This window comes from Acartia tonsa, chromosome 4 (assembly GCF_053477335.1).
Source record: "Acartia tonsa isolate MP-2025a chromosome 4, ASM5347733v1, whole genome shotgun sequence".
Lineage (NCBI taxonomy): Eukaryota > Metazoa > Arthropoda > Copepoda > Calanoida > Acartiidae > Acartia > Acartia tonsa.
The window spans coordinates 28009858-28024866 of record NC_137263.1 but is presented as its reverse complement, the minus strand read 5'-3'; the positions used below and the strand labels follow the sequence as shown (position 1 = coordinate 28024866).

The 15009-nt window shown below is 29.4% G+C and overlaps 2 long non-coding RNA genes across 3 annotated transcripts; one reads left to right on the top strand and one right to left on the bottom strand.

Moving 5' to 3' along the window:
- The first annotated feature begins 5352 nt into the window (after positions 1–5352).
- Positions 5353–9578, top strand: LOC145316651 (uncharacterized). 2 transcript variants are annotated; one of them, XR_013878625.1, is made up of 4 exons: positions 5353–5368; positions 7663–7809; positions 8506–8593; positions 9413–9578. It is a non-coding gene; the product is annotated as an uncharacterized LOC145316651 (long non-coding RNA). The 2 variants fall into 2 exon arrangements; XR_013878624.1 differs by lacking the exon at positions 5353–5368 and having other exon boundaries at positions 7624–7809.
- Positions 9579–10700: 1122 nt separating this feature from the next.
- Positions 10701–14654, bottom strand: LOC145316654 (uncharacterized). Its single transcript, XR_013878628.1, has 2 exons — positions 13960–14654; positions 10701–12620 (listed from the first exon to the last, which is right to left on the bottom strand). It is a non-coding gene; the product is annotated as an uncharacterized LOC145316654 (long non-coding RNA).
- Between the last annotated feature and the right edge of the window lie 355 nt (positions 14655–15009).

The window sequence follows — 15009 nt, the reverse complement described above, 5'->3', positions numbered from 1 at the left end:
TTAAGATATACCTTCATAACCGAGAATTTGCTTGTAAGGCGAAAAATTTTTGAAAAAAATAACATGGTCTCAAATGATTCCAAATTGCCTAATTCGGCGAGAAATGCAATAAAAAAAATTTTTACCCCCCCCCCCCCCCAAAAAAAAAATTTTTGGGGGGGGGTGGGGGGTCGACGATAATTTTAAAAGTAACTTTGGCCCCATAGAAGCTTAAATCCAAAATTAGCTCCCTCTAGCTCTAAGGGTTCTCGAGTAAACCCCCCCCCCCTGCCCAAATGGTCCTTAAGCACATCCTCCTTTTAAGATTTTTTGGGCATTTTTTTTGCTCTCTTCACAATCGAATATAGTCCTCCATAGTGTTAGAGGAGTATATATAATATAAATTGCAAAAAATATATTTATTTGGGATTTTGATATATAATGGGTTAATTTTTTTGGTGACCTGTCACAATTTCCCTTAGGTATTTTTTTAAAAACTAGTGACATGTCACAAATATTTTTTTGTGAAGTGTCACAAAAATTCTAAAATTGTAAAAACTAGTGACATGTCACAGATAAATTTTTAAATTGTAAAAACTAGTGACATGTCACAAATAATATTTTTGGAGGGCATCATTTCTTTGTGAATTGGTATGGATAATTTTTTGTGAAATGTCACAAAAATTCTAAAATTATAAAAACTAGTGACATGTCACAAATAAATTTTAAATTTGTAAAAACTAGTGACATGTCACAAATAAATTTTTAATTTGTAAAAACTAGTGACATGTCACAAATAATATTTTTGGAGGGAATCATTTCTTTGTAAATTGGTATGGATAATTTTTTGTGAAATGTCACAAAAATTCTAAAATTATAAAACTAGTGACATGTCACAAAACATTTTTTTTGGAGTGAATCATTTTGTTGTGAAATGTCCCAAAAAATTCTAAAATTGTAAAAACTAGTGACATGTCACAAAAAATATTTTTGGAGTGAATTATTTTTTTGTGAAATGTCACAAAAAAATTCTAAAACTGTAAAAACTAGTGACATGTCACAAATAATATTTTTGGAGGGATTCATTTCTTTGTGAAATGTCACAAAAAATCTTAAAATTGTAAAAACTAGTGACATGTCACAAATTAAATTGTCACAATTATTGTGACATGTGACCAACATTTTACTGGGAAGATGAGAAAAATTTACGTTCACAGTCCCTTTAATAATTCAATTGCTTATGTGTGAATGCATGTTACAGGACTAATGAAGTGTAAAGATAGGTTAACTGAATGAGGAACAAATTCATGAAGTCTTCTGTTGCCTTTCCACTTGCACGATAAAGATATTTTTACGCCCATAGTCTAATATCTTGTAAATTTGAAGTGTGAAGAACCAAAGCCCTAAATGGTGTTGTGTGAAGGAGACTAGTCACAAGGCCTGAACCTAGTCTTTGTCACATGAGCCCTATTTATAATACAAAGTAGCTTGATGATTGTCCGTCTGACTGTCCATACATCTGTCTGTCCCTTAAGATCTTAGTAACAACTGAGCCGATTAGATTCTACTCTTCAGGTAATATACTTACTGGTCCTGTTGTGGTTTTAGGCTATTTTCTTGAAAGGTGGGACACCCCTAAAAACAACCCCCCCCCATATTTTTTTTTAGATAGGTACCTATTTTTTTTAGGTAGGTACCTACCATTTTATTCTATTTAGTTCCGCTGCAAGAACACTTAGGCTTAGATTACCACTTACAAATTCTATATGGGAATGTTACCTCGAAAGGCAAAGCCCCTAGAGGCTAAGGGCAAAACCTTATAAAGGATGAAATGAAAATTGATTACCTATTTTTTCCTTAATTTCTAAAGTTGTACAACAGATAACCCAACTTTCTTATTTAATAATTTATTCTTTTAAGAACAAACTATACATAATTAAATCACATATTAATTTAAAGGAACTATCATACATTTAAATTTAAAAAAAAAACATAAACAATTTAAAGAATAATAAAAACATTAATCTAACTACACAGTAATAATAGAGTTAAAAAATTGTAATTAGTAAATTGTCAAAATATATGACACTGGACCGGCTAGGCTTCGGGTAGGGTGAGGGGGCTACTCACAATGGGCTATAGTGTGTACAAACATATAGCATTCATCAGTATTTTTTTCATTAAATACTGGATAATAATGTTCATGGTAAGCATATACCAAAACAAATAATAATGATCCCATGTTACTCTGCATGGGCAGACATATGATAATAATAGTGATAATCAACAAGATAATAGATTTGTAGTTAAATATAATTATGTTATTCTTCAAGTTGATATGTTCTTCAAATTGATGTAGTCAAGATTCCACGGAAATAAAGATGGAGGAAAACCGTCTACTTTGCTATAAATGAAGTTTACTATTGTCACTTTTTACACTTTATACAAGATCCACATAGACAGGTATCAATGCTTCTCAGTGCTGATTTCTTATGCAGTGTATACCATGACTTTGAATTGAAGGGAAAGTGTCAGAGATCACTGCAAGTCGTCGACAGCAAGACGCCAAAGTTTCAATAAAGAAACCCTCTACCCATAAAAAATGGCAGCTGCCTGGCATGAGTAAAACCAGGAGATAATAACTGAAACATCAAGAGTTATGTAAAAAAAAACAAATTAGTTATCTCCAAGCTAAATTGTTTTGTCCCATATTTACCAATGTGATGATGCGAAGTTAGGTTCAGATTACAGCCAAGCGTCACCCAGCGGTCAGGCTTGGGAGGAGGGAGAAGGGGTTAACAGGTTCTTGTAGAATGACGTAGGGAGGTTCTTCCATAAGGAGGGTGAGGAGGAGGCTGGAGGGTTGGTCTGCAAGTAGGATTTGTGGGGAAGTATATTCCCCAACAGATAACACAGAAAAACATCTTGGAAACAAAAAAAAAAGAATTTTTTCTTATATTTTAAGCTGGCTTCACTGAATGGTTTTGGTATGTGGAAATTTCTTCATGCTGGTTTTCTCACTTCTTTACATAAATTGGTTTCAAACACATTTTTTCAACCTGTATTATATATAAGCTGACTGTGTATGAGAAAGACTGAATAATTACAGCCATAATGGGAGCAAGCCCTTAAGCGTCCACACACTGCAAAGGCTATTGCAAAATCTTTATTCAGCTACTCTGATCAAAGGGAAAAGCGATATAATGTATAAACGATTTATACATTAAACATTCAAAATTTAAATTTTTTTAAATTTTGATTTTTTTGGGAAGTTTAAAGCTTTTTTAGCTAGTAGTAATCATTGAGACAGGATGAGGGTGATACAAACACAATCGGAAAGAATAATTCAGCTGACCTCATGAAGTACCATTGTGAATCTCTAATATAAGTTTCGTAATGCAAACAAAATTATCGACCTAAGAAAAAAACAATATCTTATTCACAATTTTTCTTTTTAAACAATTGGCTTTATTTTAATTTAGCATTGGTGAATTTGTACAATGCTAAAATTTTTTTACAAATGTTAAAACAATTTTTTGCCCTTAACATAACCTTAATAAAGGCAGGTAAAACCTCCCTAAAATTATGTGTAATATCCCCTTAAAGAGTATTAGAAGCTATTATGCATCTTGTAGCATTTATGTAGTGGCTTTAGCTTAATACAATAACAGTAACTTATTACATTTTTGTAATTCTATAATGTTTTTAAGTAGCAAAGCTATTCTAAAAATTGAAATTGCTGTCTGTCCGTTTGTCTGTCTGGAACGTTTTTCGGCTCCTTTTAAAGATATACGCCTATAATTGTTAGGGATTTTATATATATTTAAATTCTGCATAGTTCTATAAAGTTTCATTGAGATTTGCTTATTGGTTAGGATGCTATATCGATTCTTAGTTTTTAAAGAGTTCAAGGTTTTTTTTCAACTTCTAGTCTAGATAGACGGTTGAGTGAGTTTACTTTTTACATTTTTTCTATAAAATTCCATTAAGCTTTACTTATTGGTTTTTACTAGTTTTTAAAGAGTTCAATTTTTTTTTTAACTCTTAGTCTAGATAGACGATTAAATAAGTTTATTGAAATTTACTTATTGTTTTTGGTGCTAGATTAATTCTTAGATTCCCACTTTACAAATCATTAATGATTTTATTTTAATATTTTTTTGTATTACACTGCTCTATTTTCAGATGTCTATCCATAGTTTTTGAGCTTCGCTACTATATGTTTATAAAAAATTAATTAATTTGCTTTAAAGTACCCATGCTTAAAAAAAAAGAATTCCTTAAATTAGAAAAAAATTTAAAAATTAAGGTTGTAGAAACCATACAGAAATAAAATAGCTATTTGTTAGGGCTATTTTTATTCAATGTCTGTGTTTAAAAATCTAATTAACAACTTAACAGTGATTTAGAAGAGGTTATTAACTCAAAAGCATTTTTCTAGTTTATTTAGTTTATTTTAATCTTTATGAAAAAAATAAACACAAAACTTTCTACTAATACTCTTAAAAATTTTTTTTAGTAAAAAAAACGGAAAAAAATTTAAGATTAGGCATTACTTTTAAACAAAAAATCAAGAAAACTTCTGTTGTAGATACCTTTGGATAAAAAAAGGGGCTTAATTTTGAAATTTAAATAATGAGACGACATTAAAATCTTGCAAAAAAAGATAGTTTTTTAGTAACTCTGTATTTCACTAAATATTATTTTAAGAATTGTAACTGACTAGTCACAAATCACCAAAATTGACAAACAAGAAAGCTAGTTATTAAAACTAATAATAGTTTTTGATGATTTGTGTTTAACTAGTTACAATTCTTAAAATAAACTTCATTGGTTATATTTACTAAAAATTGTATTGATAATCTAAATGTGTCTGATTGATAGACAAAACATTTTCCATCTACAAATCTAATATTTAAGCTTAAATAATGCTAAGAATTCATAAGAGATACTTGTTTACCTAAATTTAATTTTAAAAAAATGATTACATTCTTAAATTTTATTTTTAGGCGCTAAAATCACCTTTGTTTCTAAAAATAGTAATAGAGACCTATACACTTTAACTATAGGGAATAAGACAATTGTTGATAAATTTAGACACCCAAAATGATGCTAAAACTAGATAAAAATTTAAACAATTTAATTAAATTTTTAAATAAAAACAGACGCACGTATGTTTAAGGGATTAAGTAATAACAAAACTGTTAAAACTAGTCTAATATTTATTTTGGCTTTTCTTTTTCTATGCAATTATTTCTTCTATTTCTTCTTTCTCTACCTGCCGTTGCCTAGGGCGCCTTAGTTAAAGAAACATTATAGGAATTATTAGGTAGTAGTATTTGTTTGTTTTGTAGTTAGTAGTGGTAATTTTTTTAAAATCATAAGATAGGTAAATTTATTCATTTTTGTATAATTTAATTTTTACTACAGTATACATATATTGTCTTACCTTAAAATTGTATAAATCTTATTCAAAATAGCATACAAATTTTTATACAACATACGATTTCATACATTAGTTACAGTAAACATTTTATTTTTTTAAAATGCATAGAAACGAACATATGATGACTTTATTTAAAGTCAACACATATAAAATCTAGCACTTTAAAAGTCAGATAAAAAATCGATTTTTTAGAGCAAATTTTTATAATATAGAAAATAAAAAATATAGAGATGCTGTCTATTTACAATATAAATTCTCATTAATCCTAGGAAAGTTTTAAAATATTTGAGAAAATTCGCGAAATATTTCTTTTCTTAATTTTTGCCTAAAATCCTCTAAAAATATGATAAATGTTAGTGTAGTTTTTTAAAAACTGTTATTGCTCAGTTCTTAGTTATCAAATAAAAAAAAATGTTAGAAATTCTAGTTTTTCAAAAGATAGTTTTAAAGTGATCACGAAGCTGGAAAATAGTTGATATATGTTACAGATTAATGTTTTTCAAGAGTATTTTTAAAAGAATTAAGTCTTATATACTTCACATTTCAAAATAAATTAAACTTTTAAAAAATTAATTTTCACACATTAAAACATTTATGTTTTTTGTGTGTTTTATTATACATATCTTAAAACCTATCAAATTGACAAATAACGCTCATTTTTCTTGAAATTTACTCATGGATAAATAGTTAAATATGTAAGGTTTTGTTACATACATATTAAACTAACCAAAATAGGTTGTATATCGCTTTCTAGGGGTGATTAAAAATTCTCCCGATTATCGAAAAAATATATCCATATATGGAGAAAAACAGTTTTGATTATTGACCCTGGATTTTCCATTTTTCATTTATTTTAAATTTTTTCAAATTTTACATATCTATAGATATATGATGTTAAAAATCATTTAAAGGCAATTATTTGCTTTGTATATATATGATTAAATAATATAACCACTAACAAAATAAATAAATGCAATTAGTTAATATTTTGATAGAATACATAAAATTGAGAATCTCGGCACCATTATATTATTGAATGAGAAAGGGGGGAAAGGAAAGCATATTAGTGTGTGACGTGTGTGTAACAAAACAAAACAAACGCACAGCTGTAGCTTGTCTGTTTGTCGAGAGTAGATTGAAATAATTATGCATTTAAACGTTTTTTTATAAACAATTTAATGTAAACGCAAATTATTTTATCATTATAATTTAAAAGCAAGGTTTTTCTACAATAAAGGTCGACCCATCTATTTATAACTAAGTTTTGCTTTCTAAAAAACGTATTATACAATATCTTATCCCTGTGTATTGGACTTATCAAATAAAAATAACATGTTTAATTAAACTGTGTTGATCACTATATGTTATGGTATTATATAAAGTTGTAAGCTTTGTTATCTTTAGCTATGGATCTAGTAAACCGCTGAACCGCCACGGTTCTCCTGAAGCTTCCTATAGGTCCATTAAAGGTTTTTAAGGCCATTTTCACACTCACCTTAAATGCCCCTAGAGGCTTTAGATTGGTTAAACCTTGCTTTTTTATTGATATTCGATATAATCTGTTTTTATATATGTTTTATCCAACTTTGTTTATTTTAGATTAATAATTATCTTTTATTAAATTAAAGTATGGAAAATAATCTGATGTGCATCTCAATTACGTGGAAAAGTTTGGACACTGCATTTTTTACCAGCCAATAAAAATCATTTTTAAGTACAAAAATTGTCTTGCAATGAATGAGAGCGTTCTCATAATTTTTTACACGTATAATTTACAGCCCAGTACCACCTGGTAATTTGAGTTATGATTATGTGTATATGTACGCATACTTACGTAACAATTATATAGATGTTATGCGTACCTAGCTATCTATTAAATCAAGATTTTTAAAAGCATAACTTTTCTATAATTGGGCCGGTCACTGAATCTTATTCTAGACAGGGAGGGAGTGGACAATGGGCTTTTTATTTCCCAAAGTTTTATAATATTGTTTTCCTATTCATTAGCTCAATCACCTTAGGTAATTTTATTGAATAGCTGGTTCAAGTTAAATGTCCAAACGTTTTAACCACTAATTGTAATTTACAGAAGAGATAATTTTGTAGATAATCATTGGAAGGTACATCAATTGATCGGTCATTGCCTTAACCTGTATTCTAGAGGATTTGTACAAAAGAATACCAATAGTGGTAATTATTTTAAGGATTGTTAAGATAAATACTATTTTTTTTTATAGGGGACTGATAATACCTAACACAAGTGGTCAATGGGGCCAGACTGTCCAGCTACAGAGGCATACCATTCAGATGACTTAACATCAAAACAGATGCTGCTAAACATGAACCCGCAAGACAGAAGTCTGTTTATTTAAAAACTGTTAAAGGTTAGTAAAATTCTGTTATATATCTGTCAACTTTAACTCTATTGGTTCAGTAGTAAGCAAGATCTTGACAATATTCTATTTCATGAGGGTCATTTTTTCCTATTACTCAAACCTTCAAAATGGTTAAAACCTTCCTATGACCTTTGCCAAGCTTTACTAAAAAGGAGAACTATAATCGTTTTAGCAGTAAACAAGATTCTTTGATACAAACACACACAAAGACTAGTGGCTGTGCCCCTAGCCTTTAGGGGCTTTACATTTGAAGGAGTAGGGAAGGGCAGAAAAAAATCTAAAACCATCCCGAGGCCTATGTGAAGCCTCCCTGAAAGGGAGAACTCCATCTGTTAAGTAGTTATTGACACCTTAAGTTAAAGACATAAAAACTCTTAATACTTGCTACACCCCTCTCTCTAGTGGCACTTTAAATGTTTGGTGTTTAAAAAAAATACGATACTTTGCAATGTTATGAAGGAGTCTCTATTCGAGAGAAAAAAATTAATTTTTTGTGATTTCTCTTGGGAGGGTGTTGGTAACCTCCCCCAAATTAATTATGAATCTTCCTGGGACCTATGAGAAGATACTCTGTTAAGGAGAACCCGATCGGTTCAGCGGTTAGCGAGATCCTACGGTACAAACATACAAACACACAAACATCCTGTTACTTTATAATAAGGATTTATAATTTTAATTTCCAAGGAGTGAGAGGACACAAATGCAGATTCAACAACAAAATATGATGGCTCAGCAACAACAACTACAAAACATTATGGCATCACAACAACAGGTAAGATACCAACCAAACCCAATCAGGTACAAAAACTTCTCCCCCCTCCCCCTCTTAAAAGCGAAGCTTTTTTATAATCAGGGCCCCGTCCCTTACAGATAGCTCTTTTCGTTAATTTAAGCATGTTATTTAGGCTATTGTATCACATAATTCTTATGTTTCCTTAAACATTATCCTGTATTTAAGCAGCATTTAGAAAAATTTGTTTCAACTTCTATACATTTTGATTATTCAGTTCTTACACTCTACAAGTGTAAATGTTTGTTTATTCTACCGTTTCAGAGCTTCGCTTTTATGGATGTTGTCACTCTTTTATTTGGTGGGGGGGGGGGGGGGGAGTCTAATGATAAATGAATATTATACGTATATAATAATGTTTTTTAACTTTAAAAACTTGAAATACCCTTCATTACATAAAGTATATTAAATTTCGTGAATGTTAAACAAAGGTTACATTAGCCCCGCAGGGTTTAGGCCCTGCAAAGGCCAGGAAGAAATTTACTTAGGAGTAATTAAATCGGACCTTAAATTGCTAGACATAGTTTTTTTTCTCATATGGATGACAGCCGGTTCTAATCCACCGAATATTAATCGGTTTCTAATAAATATGAGTAAATAATTTCTAGTAATTCTAGGTAGTTATTAAATGTAGAATCATATCTGTGAATGGTAGTTTGAAGTGTATGTGTCTTGTTCGGGTTTTTATTTCATTAGAATTTTTAACAACCTTCCCTGGACTTTTTATAAGCTTCGATTTAAAAAGAATCCTTTTCGGTTAGCGAGATCTTTTCAAATCTTTTTTATTAATTTTTTTTTCAGGTGTTGAGAAGTTAACAATCTTTTGTTGAGAACAAGAAATAAGAAATGAAATAAAAAAAGTTTATAATATTCATTGTATTTTTTAAAATTTCGAAAATTAAGAATTTAAATGTCTTTACTAGGTATTGTTCTAGTTGAAATTAAAATATAAAATGCTCTTAACAGATTGACTTGTTTTTATGATATTTACTTTTTGTGATGTATAATTTTTAAGTAGCAAAGTTACTCTATAATAAGAAATGTCCATTTTTGTTTAAGGGATTAGTTATAAATCTTAACAGTTTTACCTCTTGTAAGTACAAGTTCAATGATTTAAAAAAATAAATTTCGTGGAACTATCCCTTTTTTTGATTATCAAATATTTCCTTATGTTGTTTGCTTATTATTATTCGATTTTAGAAGTAGCAAAGCTAATTTATAATTTAATTTGTCTGTTTATTACTTTATTGGGGAAATGTGATTTTCTCGCCTGTTATTGAAGTTTCATCAAAAATTTTCAGTGAAGATTCCTATGACATGTGGAGATAGTTTATACCGTAAAGGTTGTGTTTTAAGACTTAAAAATAGGAGTAGAACTCTAAAATTTGTTATGACAGTTGCTCTAATATGATACTATATAAAACTGTGAAGAAACGGCGGCAAAACCTTTGCTGCTGGCAAAAAAAAACAATATGTCCTACAAAGTTTTTGTTTGCTTTTTCTTGCTGAAAAACCCAAATTTGAATAATTTAAGACAAGCTTATTATTTTCTAAAATAATTGAACTTTTATTTGCTCTGGACACTTGTGATTTCTTTGATTTTAATTTTAGAAACATTTCCCAACTCTATCAAAAAAAGTTTGTCTCAAATGATTCAAAATTGTCTTATTTGGCGAGAAAATGCGGAAATTGTTTTTTGCAGTTTTCGGCAGGAGTAGTGATTCTGCCGCCGTTTTTTTTAAAAATCCACTTTAAACCCCATTATAGCAACTACTATGCCAAATTTTAGAGTTCTACTCTTATTTTATTGTCTTAAAACACACACCTTTACGGAATTCCCCCTTTAGGAACAATTTTGTTTAGTCTTAGTCATTAATGTTCTGTTTAGTAAGTTCTTACACTCTACAAGAGTTATTGTTCCTTTTGTGATTTTAAAGCTTCGCTTTTATGGATGTTCATCCGGCCTTGTTTTCCTATGCTGTTTATGGATATTTACACCCTTGTTATTAACGTCTAATAATTTAGAAGTTAAATAGGTTTAATCCAACAAATTAAACTTGACGTATAGAATGTATAGACCAAGAAAACCTTTTCTAAATAAAGTATTTTATTTATCAAAGCACAAAAAATCTATATATATGTATATAATAGGAATTTTAATCTTCAATAAAAATACAAACAAGAAGTTAGTTTTAAAAAAAATATTTATATTGGTTCTGGACATAAATTTTCAATTTAAAAACTCTGATAAGAATTTAAAATTAAAATAAGTAGAATTTACCATTAACAAAAAAAGATAAGATAAAGCCATTAAATATTGCAATAATGTTTTAAATAGATATAATGATAAGATTTACAACATTAATAAAAACATAGTAAACACGGTAAAAATGAATTGTTAAAATATTTACAAGAAAGGGGAATCGACTTGACTGAAATACATATAAAAAAAAAGAGGTAAGAGCAAGGATCTTAAGAGATAAGACAATGGCTGATAAATTGATGTTTATTCCAAAGGATGATAAACAAATGTATCCCTTCGGAATATCAAAATTAGTAGTTGAAACGTTTTAACGCCCAACAAACGAACCAACCTATCAAAATTCACTAATGTCCCGAAAGTCTGGGTAAGAGAGAGATAAACCAGGTTTTTTTTTATAACATATGGGCCTAAATTAAGGGATTCATGCATGAAGTGCATTTAAGAAAATTGATGTGAAGCAGAAGTTACCAGTATACTATAAAACATATATGATTTTGTTTTAAAATAAATAACAAACAATTAGACATCACTAAATTACTCGTCATACTGTTTTTGTGAAAATAAGCCAGCTTTTTTAATTTGCATTTATCACAAAAAGTCGATTTTTTAGATATTTTTAAAACTACATGGTAGAAAATTGAAATTTTTTTAAATATATGCTTGATCTATAAATGTAATTTAATCCATTGAACAGGAAAAAATACGCAGTTTAAAGTCAAGTTTAAATGCATTTTGTGTAGCTACCCCTTTTTAAGAAAAAAGTTAAAAATGCTAATCTATTTTCGTCGAAAGAGTATGAAATGTTTTGTTTAGTTCAATATGTACTGTATATACATTTTTACATTGACATTTAAAATATTTATTTCATGTTTTGAAACTATATAATACAAAAAGGATTTAAAGTAAGGTTACATAGATTTTAGATTAAATTAAAAAGATAATTTTACAAATGGTAACTTTAGGAACATAACGTTATTATGTAGTTAGGAATTTAGAGAAATTGAATATGAAATGGTTTTCTATGTCTGCTTTATCAAGAAGTTTAAGTTCAATATGGATATATAGATAGATCCCTGCAAAATATCAATAAATATAAACACATATATAACAAAGAAATCACAAAAGTAAGCCTTGTATCCAAGAATTAAATCATCTTTAGTGTCAACTTATTTTTAATTTCAATAACAAACCTATCTACATTGAGGGTCAGTCCGTCCGTTTGTAATGGATAGCTCTTAAAATTTATTTAGGCATGTTATATTGTTTTGTTGATGTAGAATTGCCATGATGAATCCTGTAACAGTAAGGTAGAAAACCCTTGCCAAAAACTTTATAGGTCCAAAAAATATTATTTTTTTCTACTTTCTGGTAACGATTTTAGAGTTAATTTGCTTTCTAACTAACTCTTATAGGAATCATCATGCAAAGTTTAAAATTGATAGGACAATTCTAACATGCCTAAATTAAAGAAAAGAGCTATCCATTATGAACGTATGGACGGACGTACGGACCGACCCTTATTAAAGAAAAGATTCACTTTTAAAAACAGGTGCTTAAATCATTTGCATATATGTGAATTCATGATAATTAAAATGAAATTGACATTATTAAACAGAAAAAAAGTAGGTATTATTATCTAGTTAAAATTTTGAACCATTGTCTTTGGAACATTATATTTTCTTATTTCTTCTTGATTTGAATACTCAGTTTCAGTTTATCTAATGATACCACGGTCAATGCCATCTCCTGAATAAAAAATTTGTATTAGATGGTTGGAAGATAACATAAATGTCAATTTTTGGCTGATTTTAATTTTAAAAGTCCACAATATAAAAGTTTTTCTACTCTTTTCCATTTTACAATAAAAGCAGAGGCATGTAGAAAGTAGGGTGTATCCAACCCCCTGGAAAAATTAAGTGGATGAATTTGGATACACCTTCCTCGTCACTGATCTGAGCCCCCTCCCCCGCCCCCCCCCCTAAAACTAAAAATCACATCGTCCTTAAATAATGAGTGATGCTAGAAAAAAATGCAAGTTTTGCCTGTCAATTTATTAAAGGGGGGGGGGGGGGGTTAATGCAACCAACTCGTAATTAGTGAGCAAATGGCACTTAGAATTCGAATTTCGATCTGAACTTTTGCATAAGTAATCCTTGGTAGGTCTATTTTCCCTAAATCGAACTAAAAGTTTGAAAAGTAACGGCTAGCGGCTCAGCCGTTTAGCCGTTTTTTGCCTATTTTCAGGGTAAATCCATTATCAATTACGTAGGAATCAACTTATTAAAACATATTTTTGGTTTAATTCATGTTAAATGATAGCAATAACCATTTTAAAAACTTCTAGTACCAACAGCTACCGTCTAGAACCGTTTGAAAGCGTTTTGGAGTGGAAAAGAATATTATGTGTAGATAGGTTTTATAACTAATTAGCAATATAAATATCCAAAAAATGGCAAAACAGCTGAGCCGCCAGCCGTTAGCCGTTACTTTTCCAACTTTTTGTTCGATTTAGGGATAATAGACCTACCAAGGTTTACTCATGTAAAATTTCAGACGGAAATTCGAATTCTAAGTGCCATTTGCTCACTGATTACGAGATGGTTGCATTAAACCCCCCCCCCCTTCCCCCCTTTAATTCATGGAGGATAATTGTTTGACTTTTAAGTGGGTGGATGGGGGGTGTATCCAATCCCCTGGCACTAAAACTACCCCCACTATTTGTTTTTAATTTACTCCCTTTAATTCTAATTTAAGGAGGGTGTCAAATTTTTCGCATGCGCTTCGTGCACCATCCCCGTGGTATAACCCTGTGCACGGAACTGAATTAAAGGTTCTGCACATTCACCCACCCCCCAAGAAAATAGCTTAAAACCATCACAGGGCCAGTAGGTATATTCCTTGAAAAATAGTGCCCAATCGGTTCATTGGTTACTGAGATCTTAAGCTTCACACAGAGAGACAGACTAACAGGCAAACGGACAAATAGACAAAAAGACTGACATTGTTCTTCTTTGTATTATAGATTGTTTTCCTTTGTTGAGCTTTGAATAATAAACATATATGTACGTCAATAAATTAATTTTACCTTGAAAGAGACGTAAATTCTTCACTAAAAAGTTGTACGCATGTTCATTTTGTGTCTGAAAGTAAATTGTAGTTTGTTAAATATCGAATATTTAAAGTAATATAGGTAATCCCTTTACAATCACTCTCCCCCAACACATATCTCGTTTTGACGTACTTGGTTTTATAAGTAATTTCTTTTCATAGTGTACTTAGGGTGTTAGGTTATAGAATACATTTCTCTGTTGTTTTACAGAATTTCATAAAAAGTGTGCGTATAAGCAAAGGTAAAAAAATACATCATGCGCTATCATCTTTTTATATCAAATAATCCTACTAAATAAAGGAATAATTTTTTGTCGGAAGCTTATTTTTTTTCATAGCTACAAGCCCTGGGACTATTATATTTTTAAATGGTTTTAGCCTATTTATTTAACCTATGTCTCTATTGATTGCAGAGTCAGCCCCTGGATGCTATGTATATCTATTAAATAATAAAAAGGATTATAAATAACACAAATAAAAATCATAAAAGAACAAAAATATAATCAATATTGTTAATCAATATTATTGTATGTAAGATATCACTCGTGTTTATTCTGAATGTACATAAAACAATAACAATCATCCATATGTTTATATAATGTAAATATACCTTGGGCCCTGGATTTTCATTTATATCTCAATTTTCTTTTAAAATTAATGTTTTGTCAAAAACAAGTTAAAAACATTTATTAAAATTATAAATATATAAATTTTAGGCTTTACAAAAATTTAAATTAAAAAATATATTTTGTATATCTAGGGATTAAATATAGTAAATTTTGTTGGTAAAATTTGGTTTGTTTCCGATGATCGAGAGAACAAAAGAATGCTCATTTTTATGAAAATATTTTATTAAAATGACTCAACTTTTTGCTGTAAATGTATAGCAAATATAATAGATCATTGGTTTTTAAACAATTTAATTCTTAAATGTTATTGATTCTAGAGATTTAAACAATTTTTCTTTTGTCACTATATCTGCATAAACACAGTGGTATTTAATTAATAATTTAAAAAAAAAACCCAA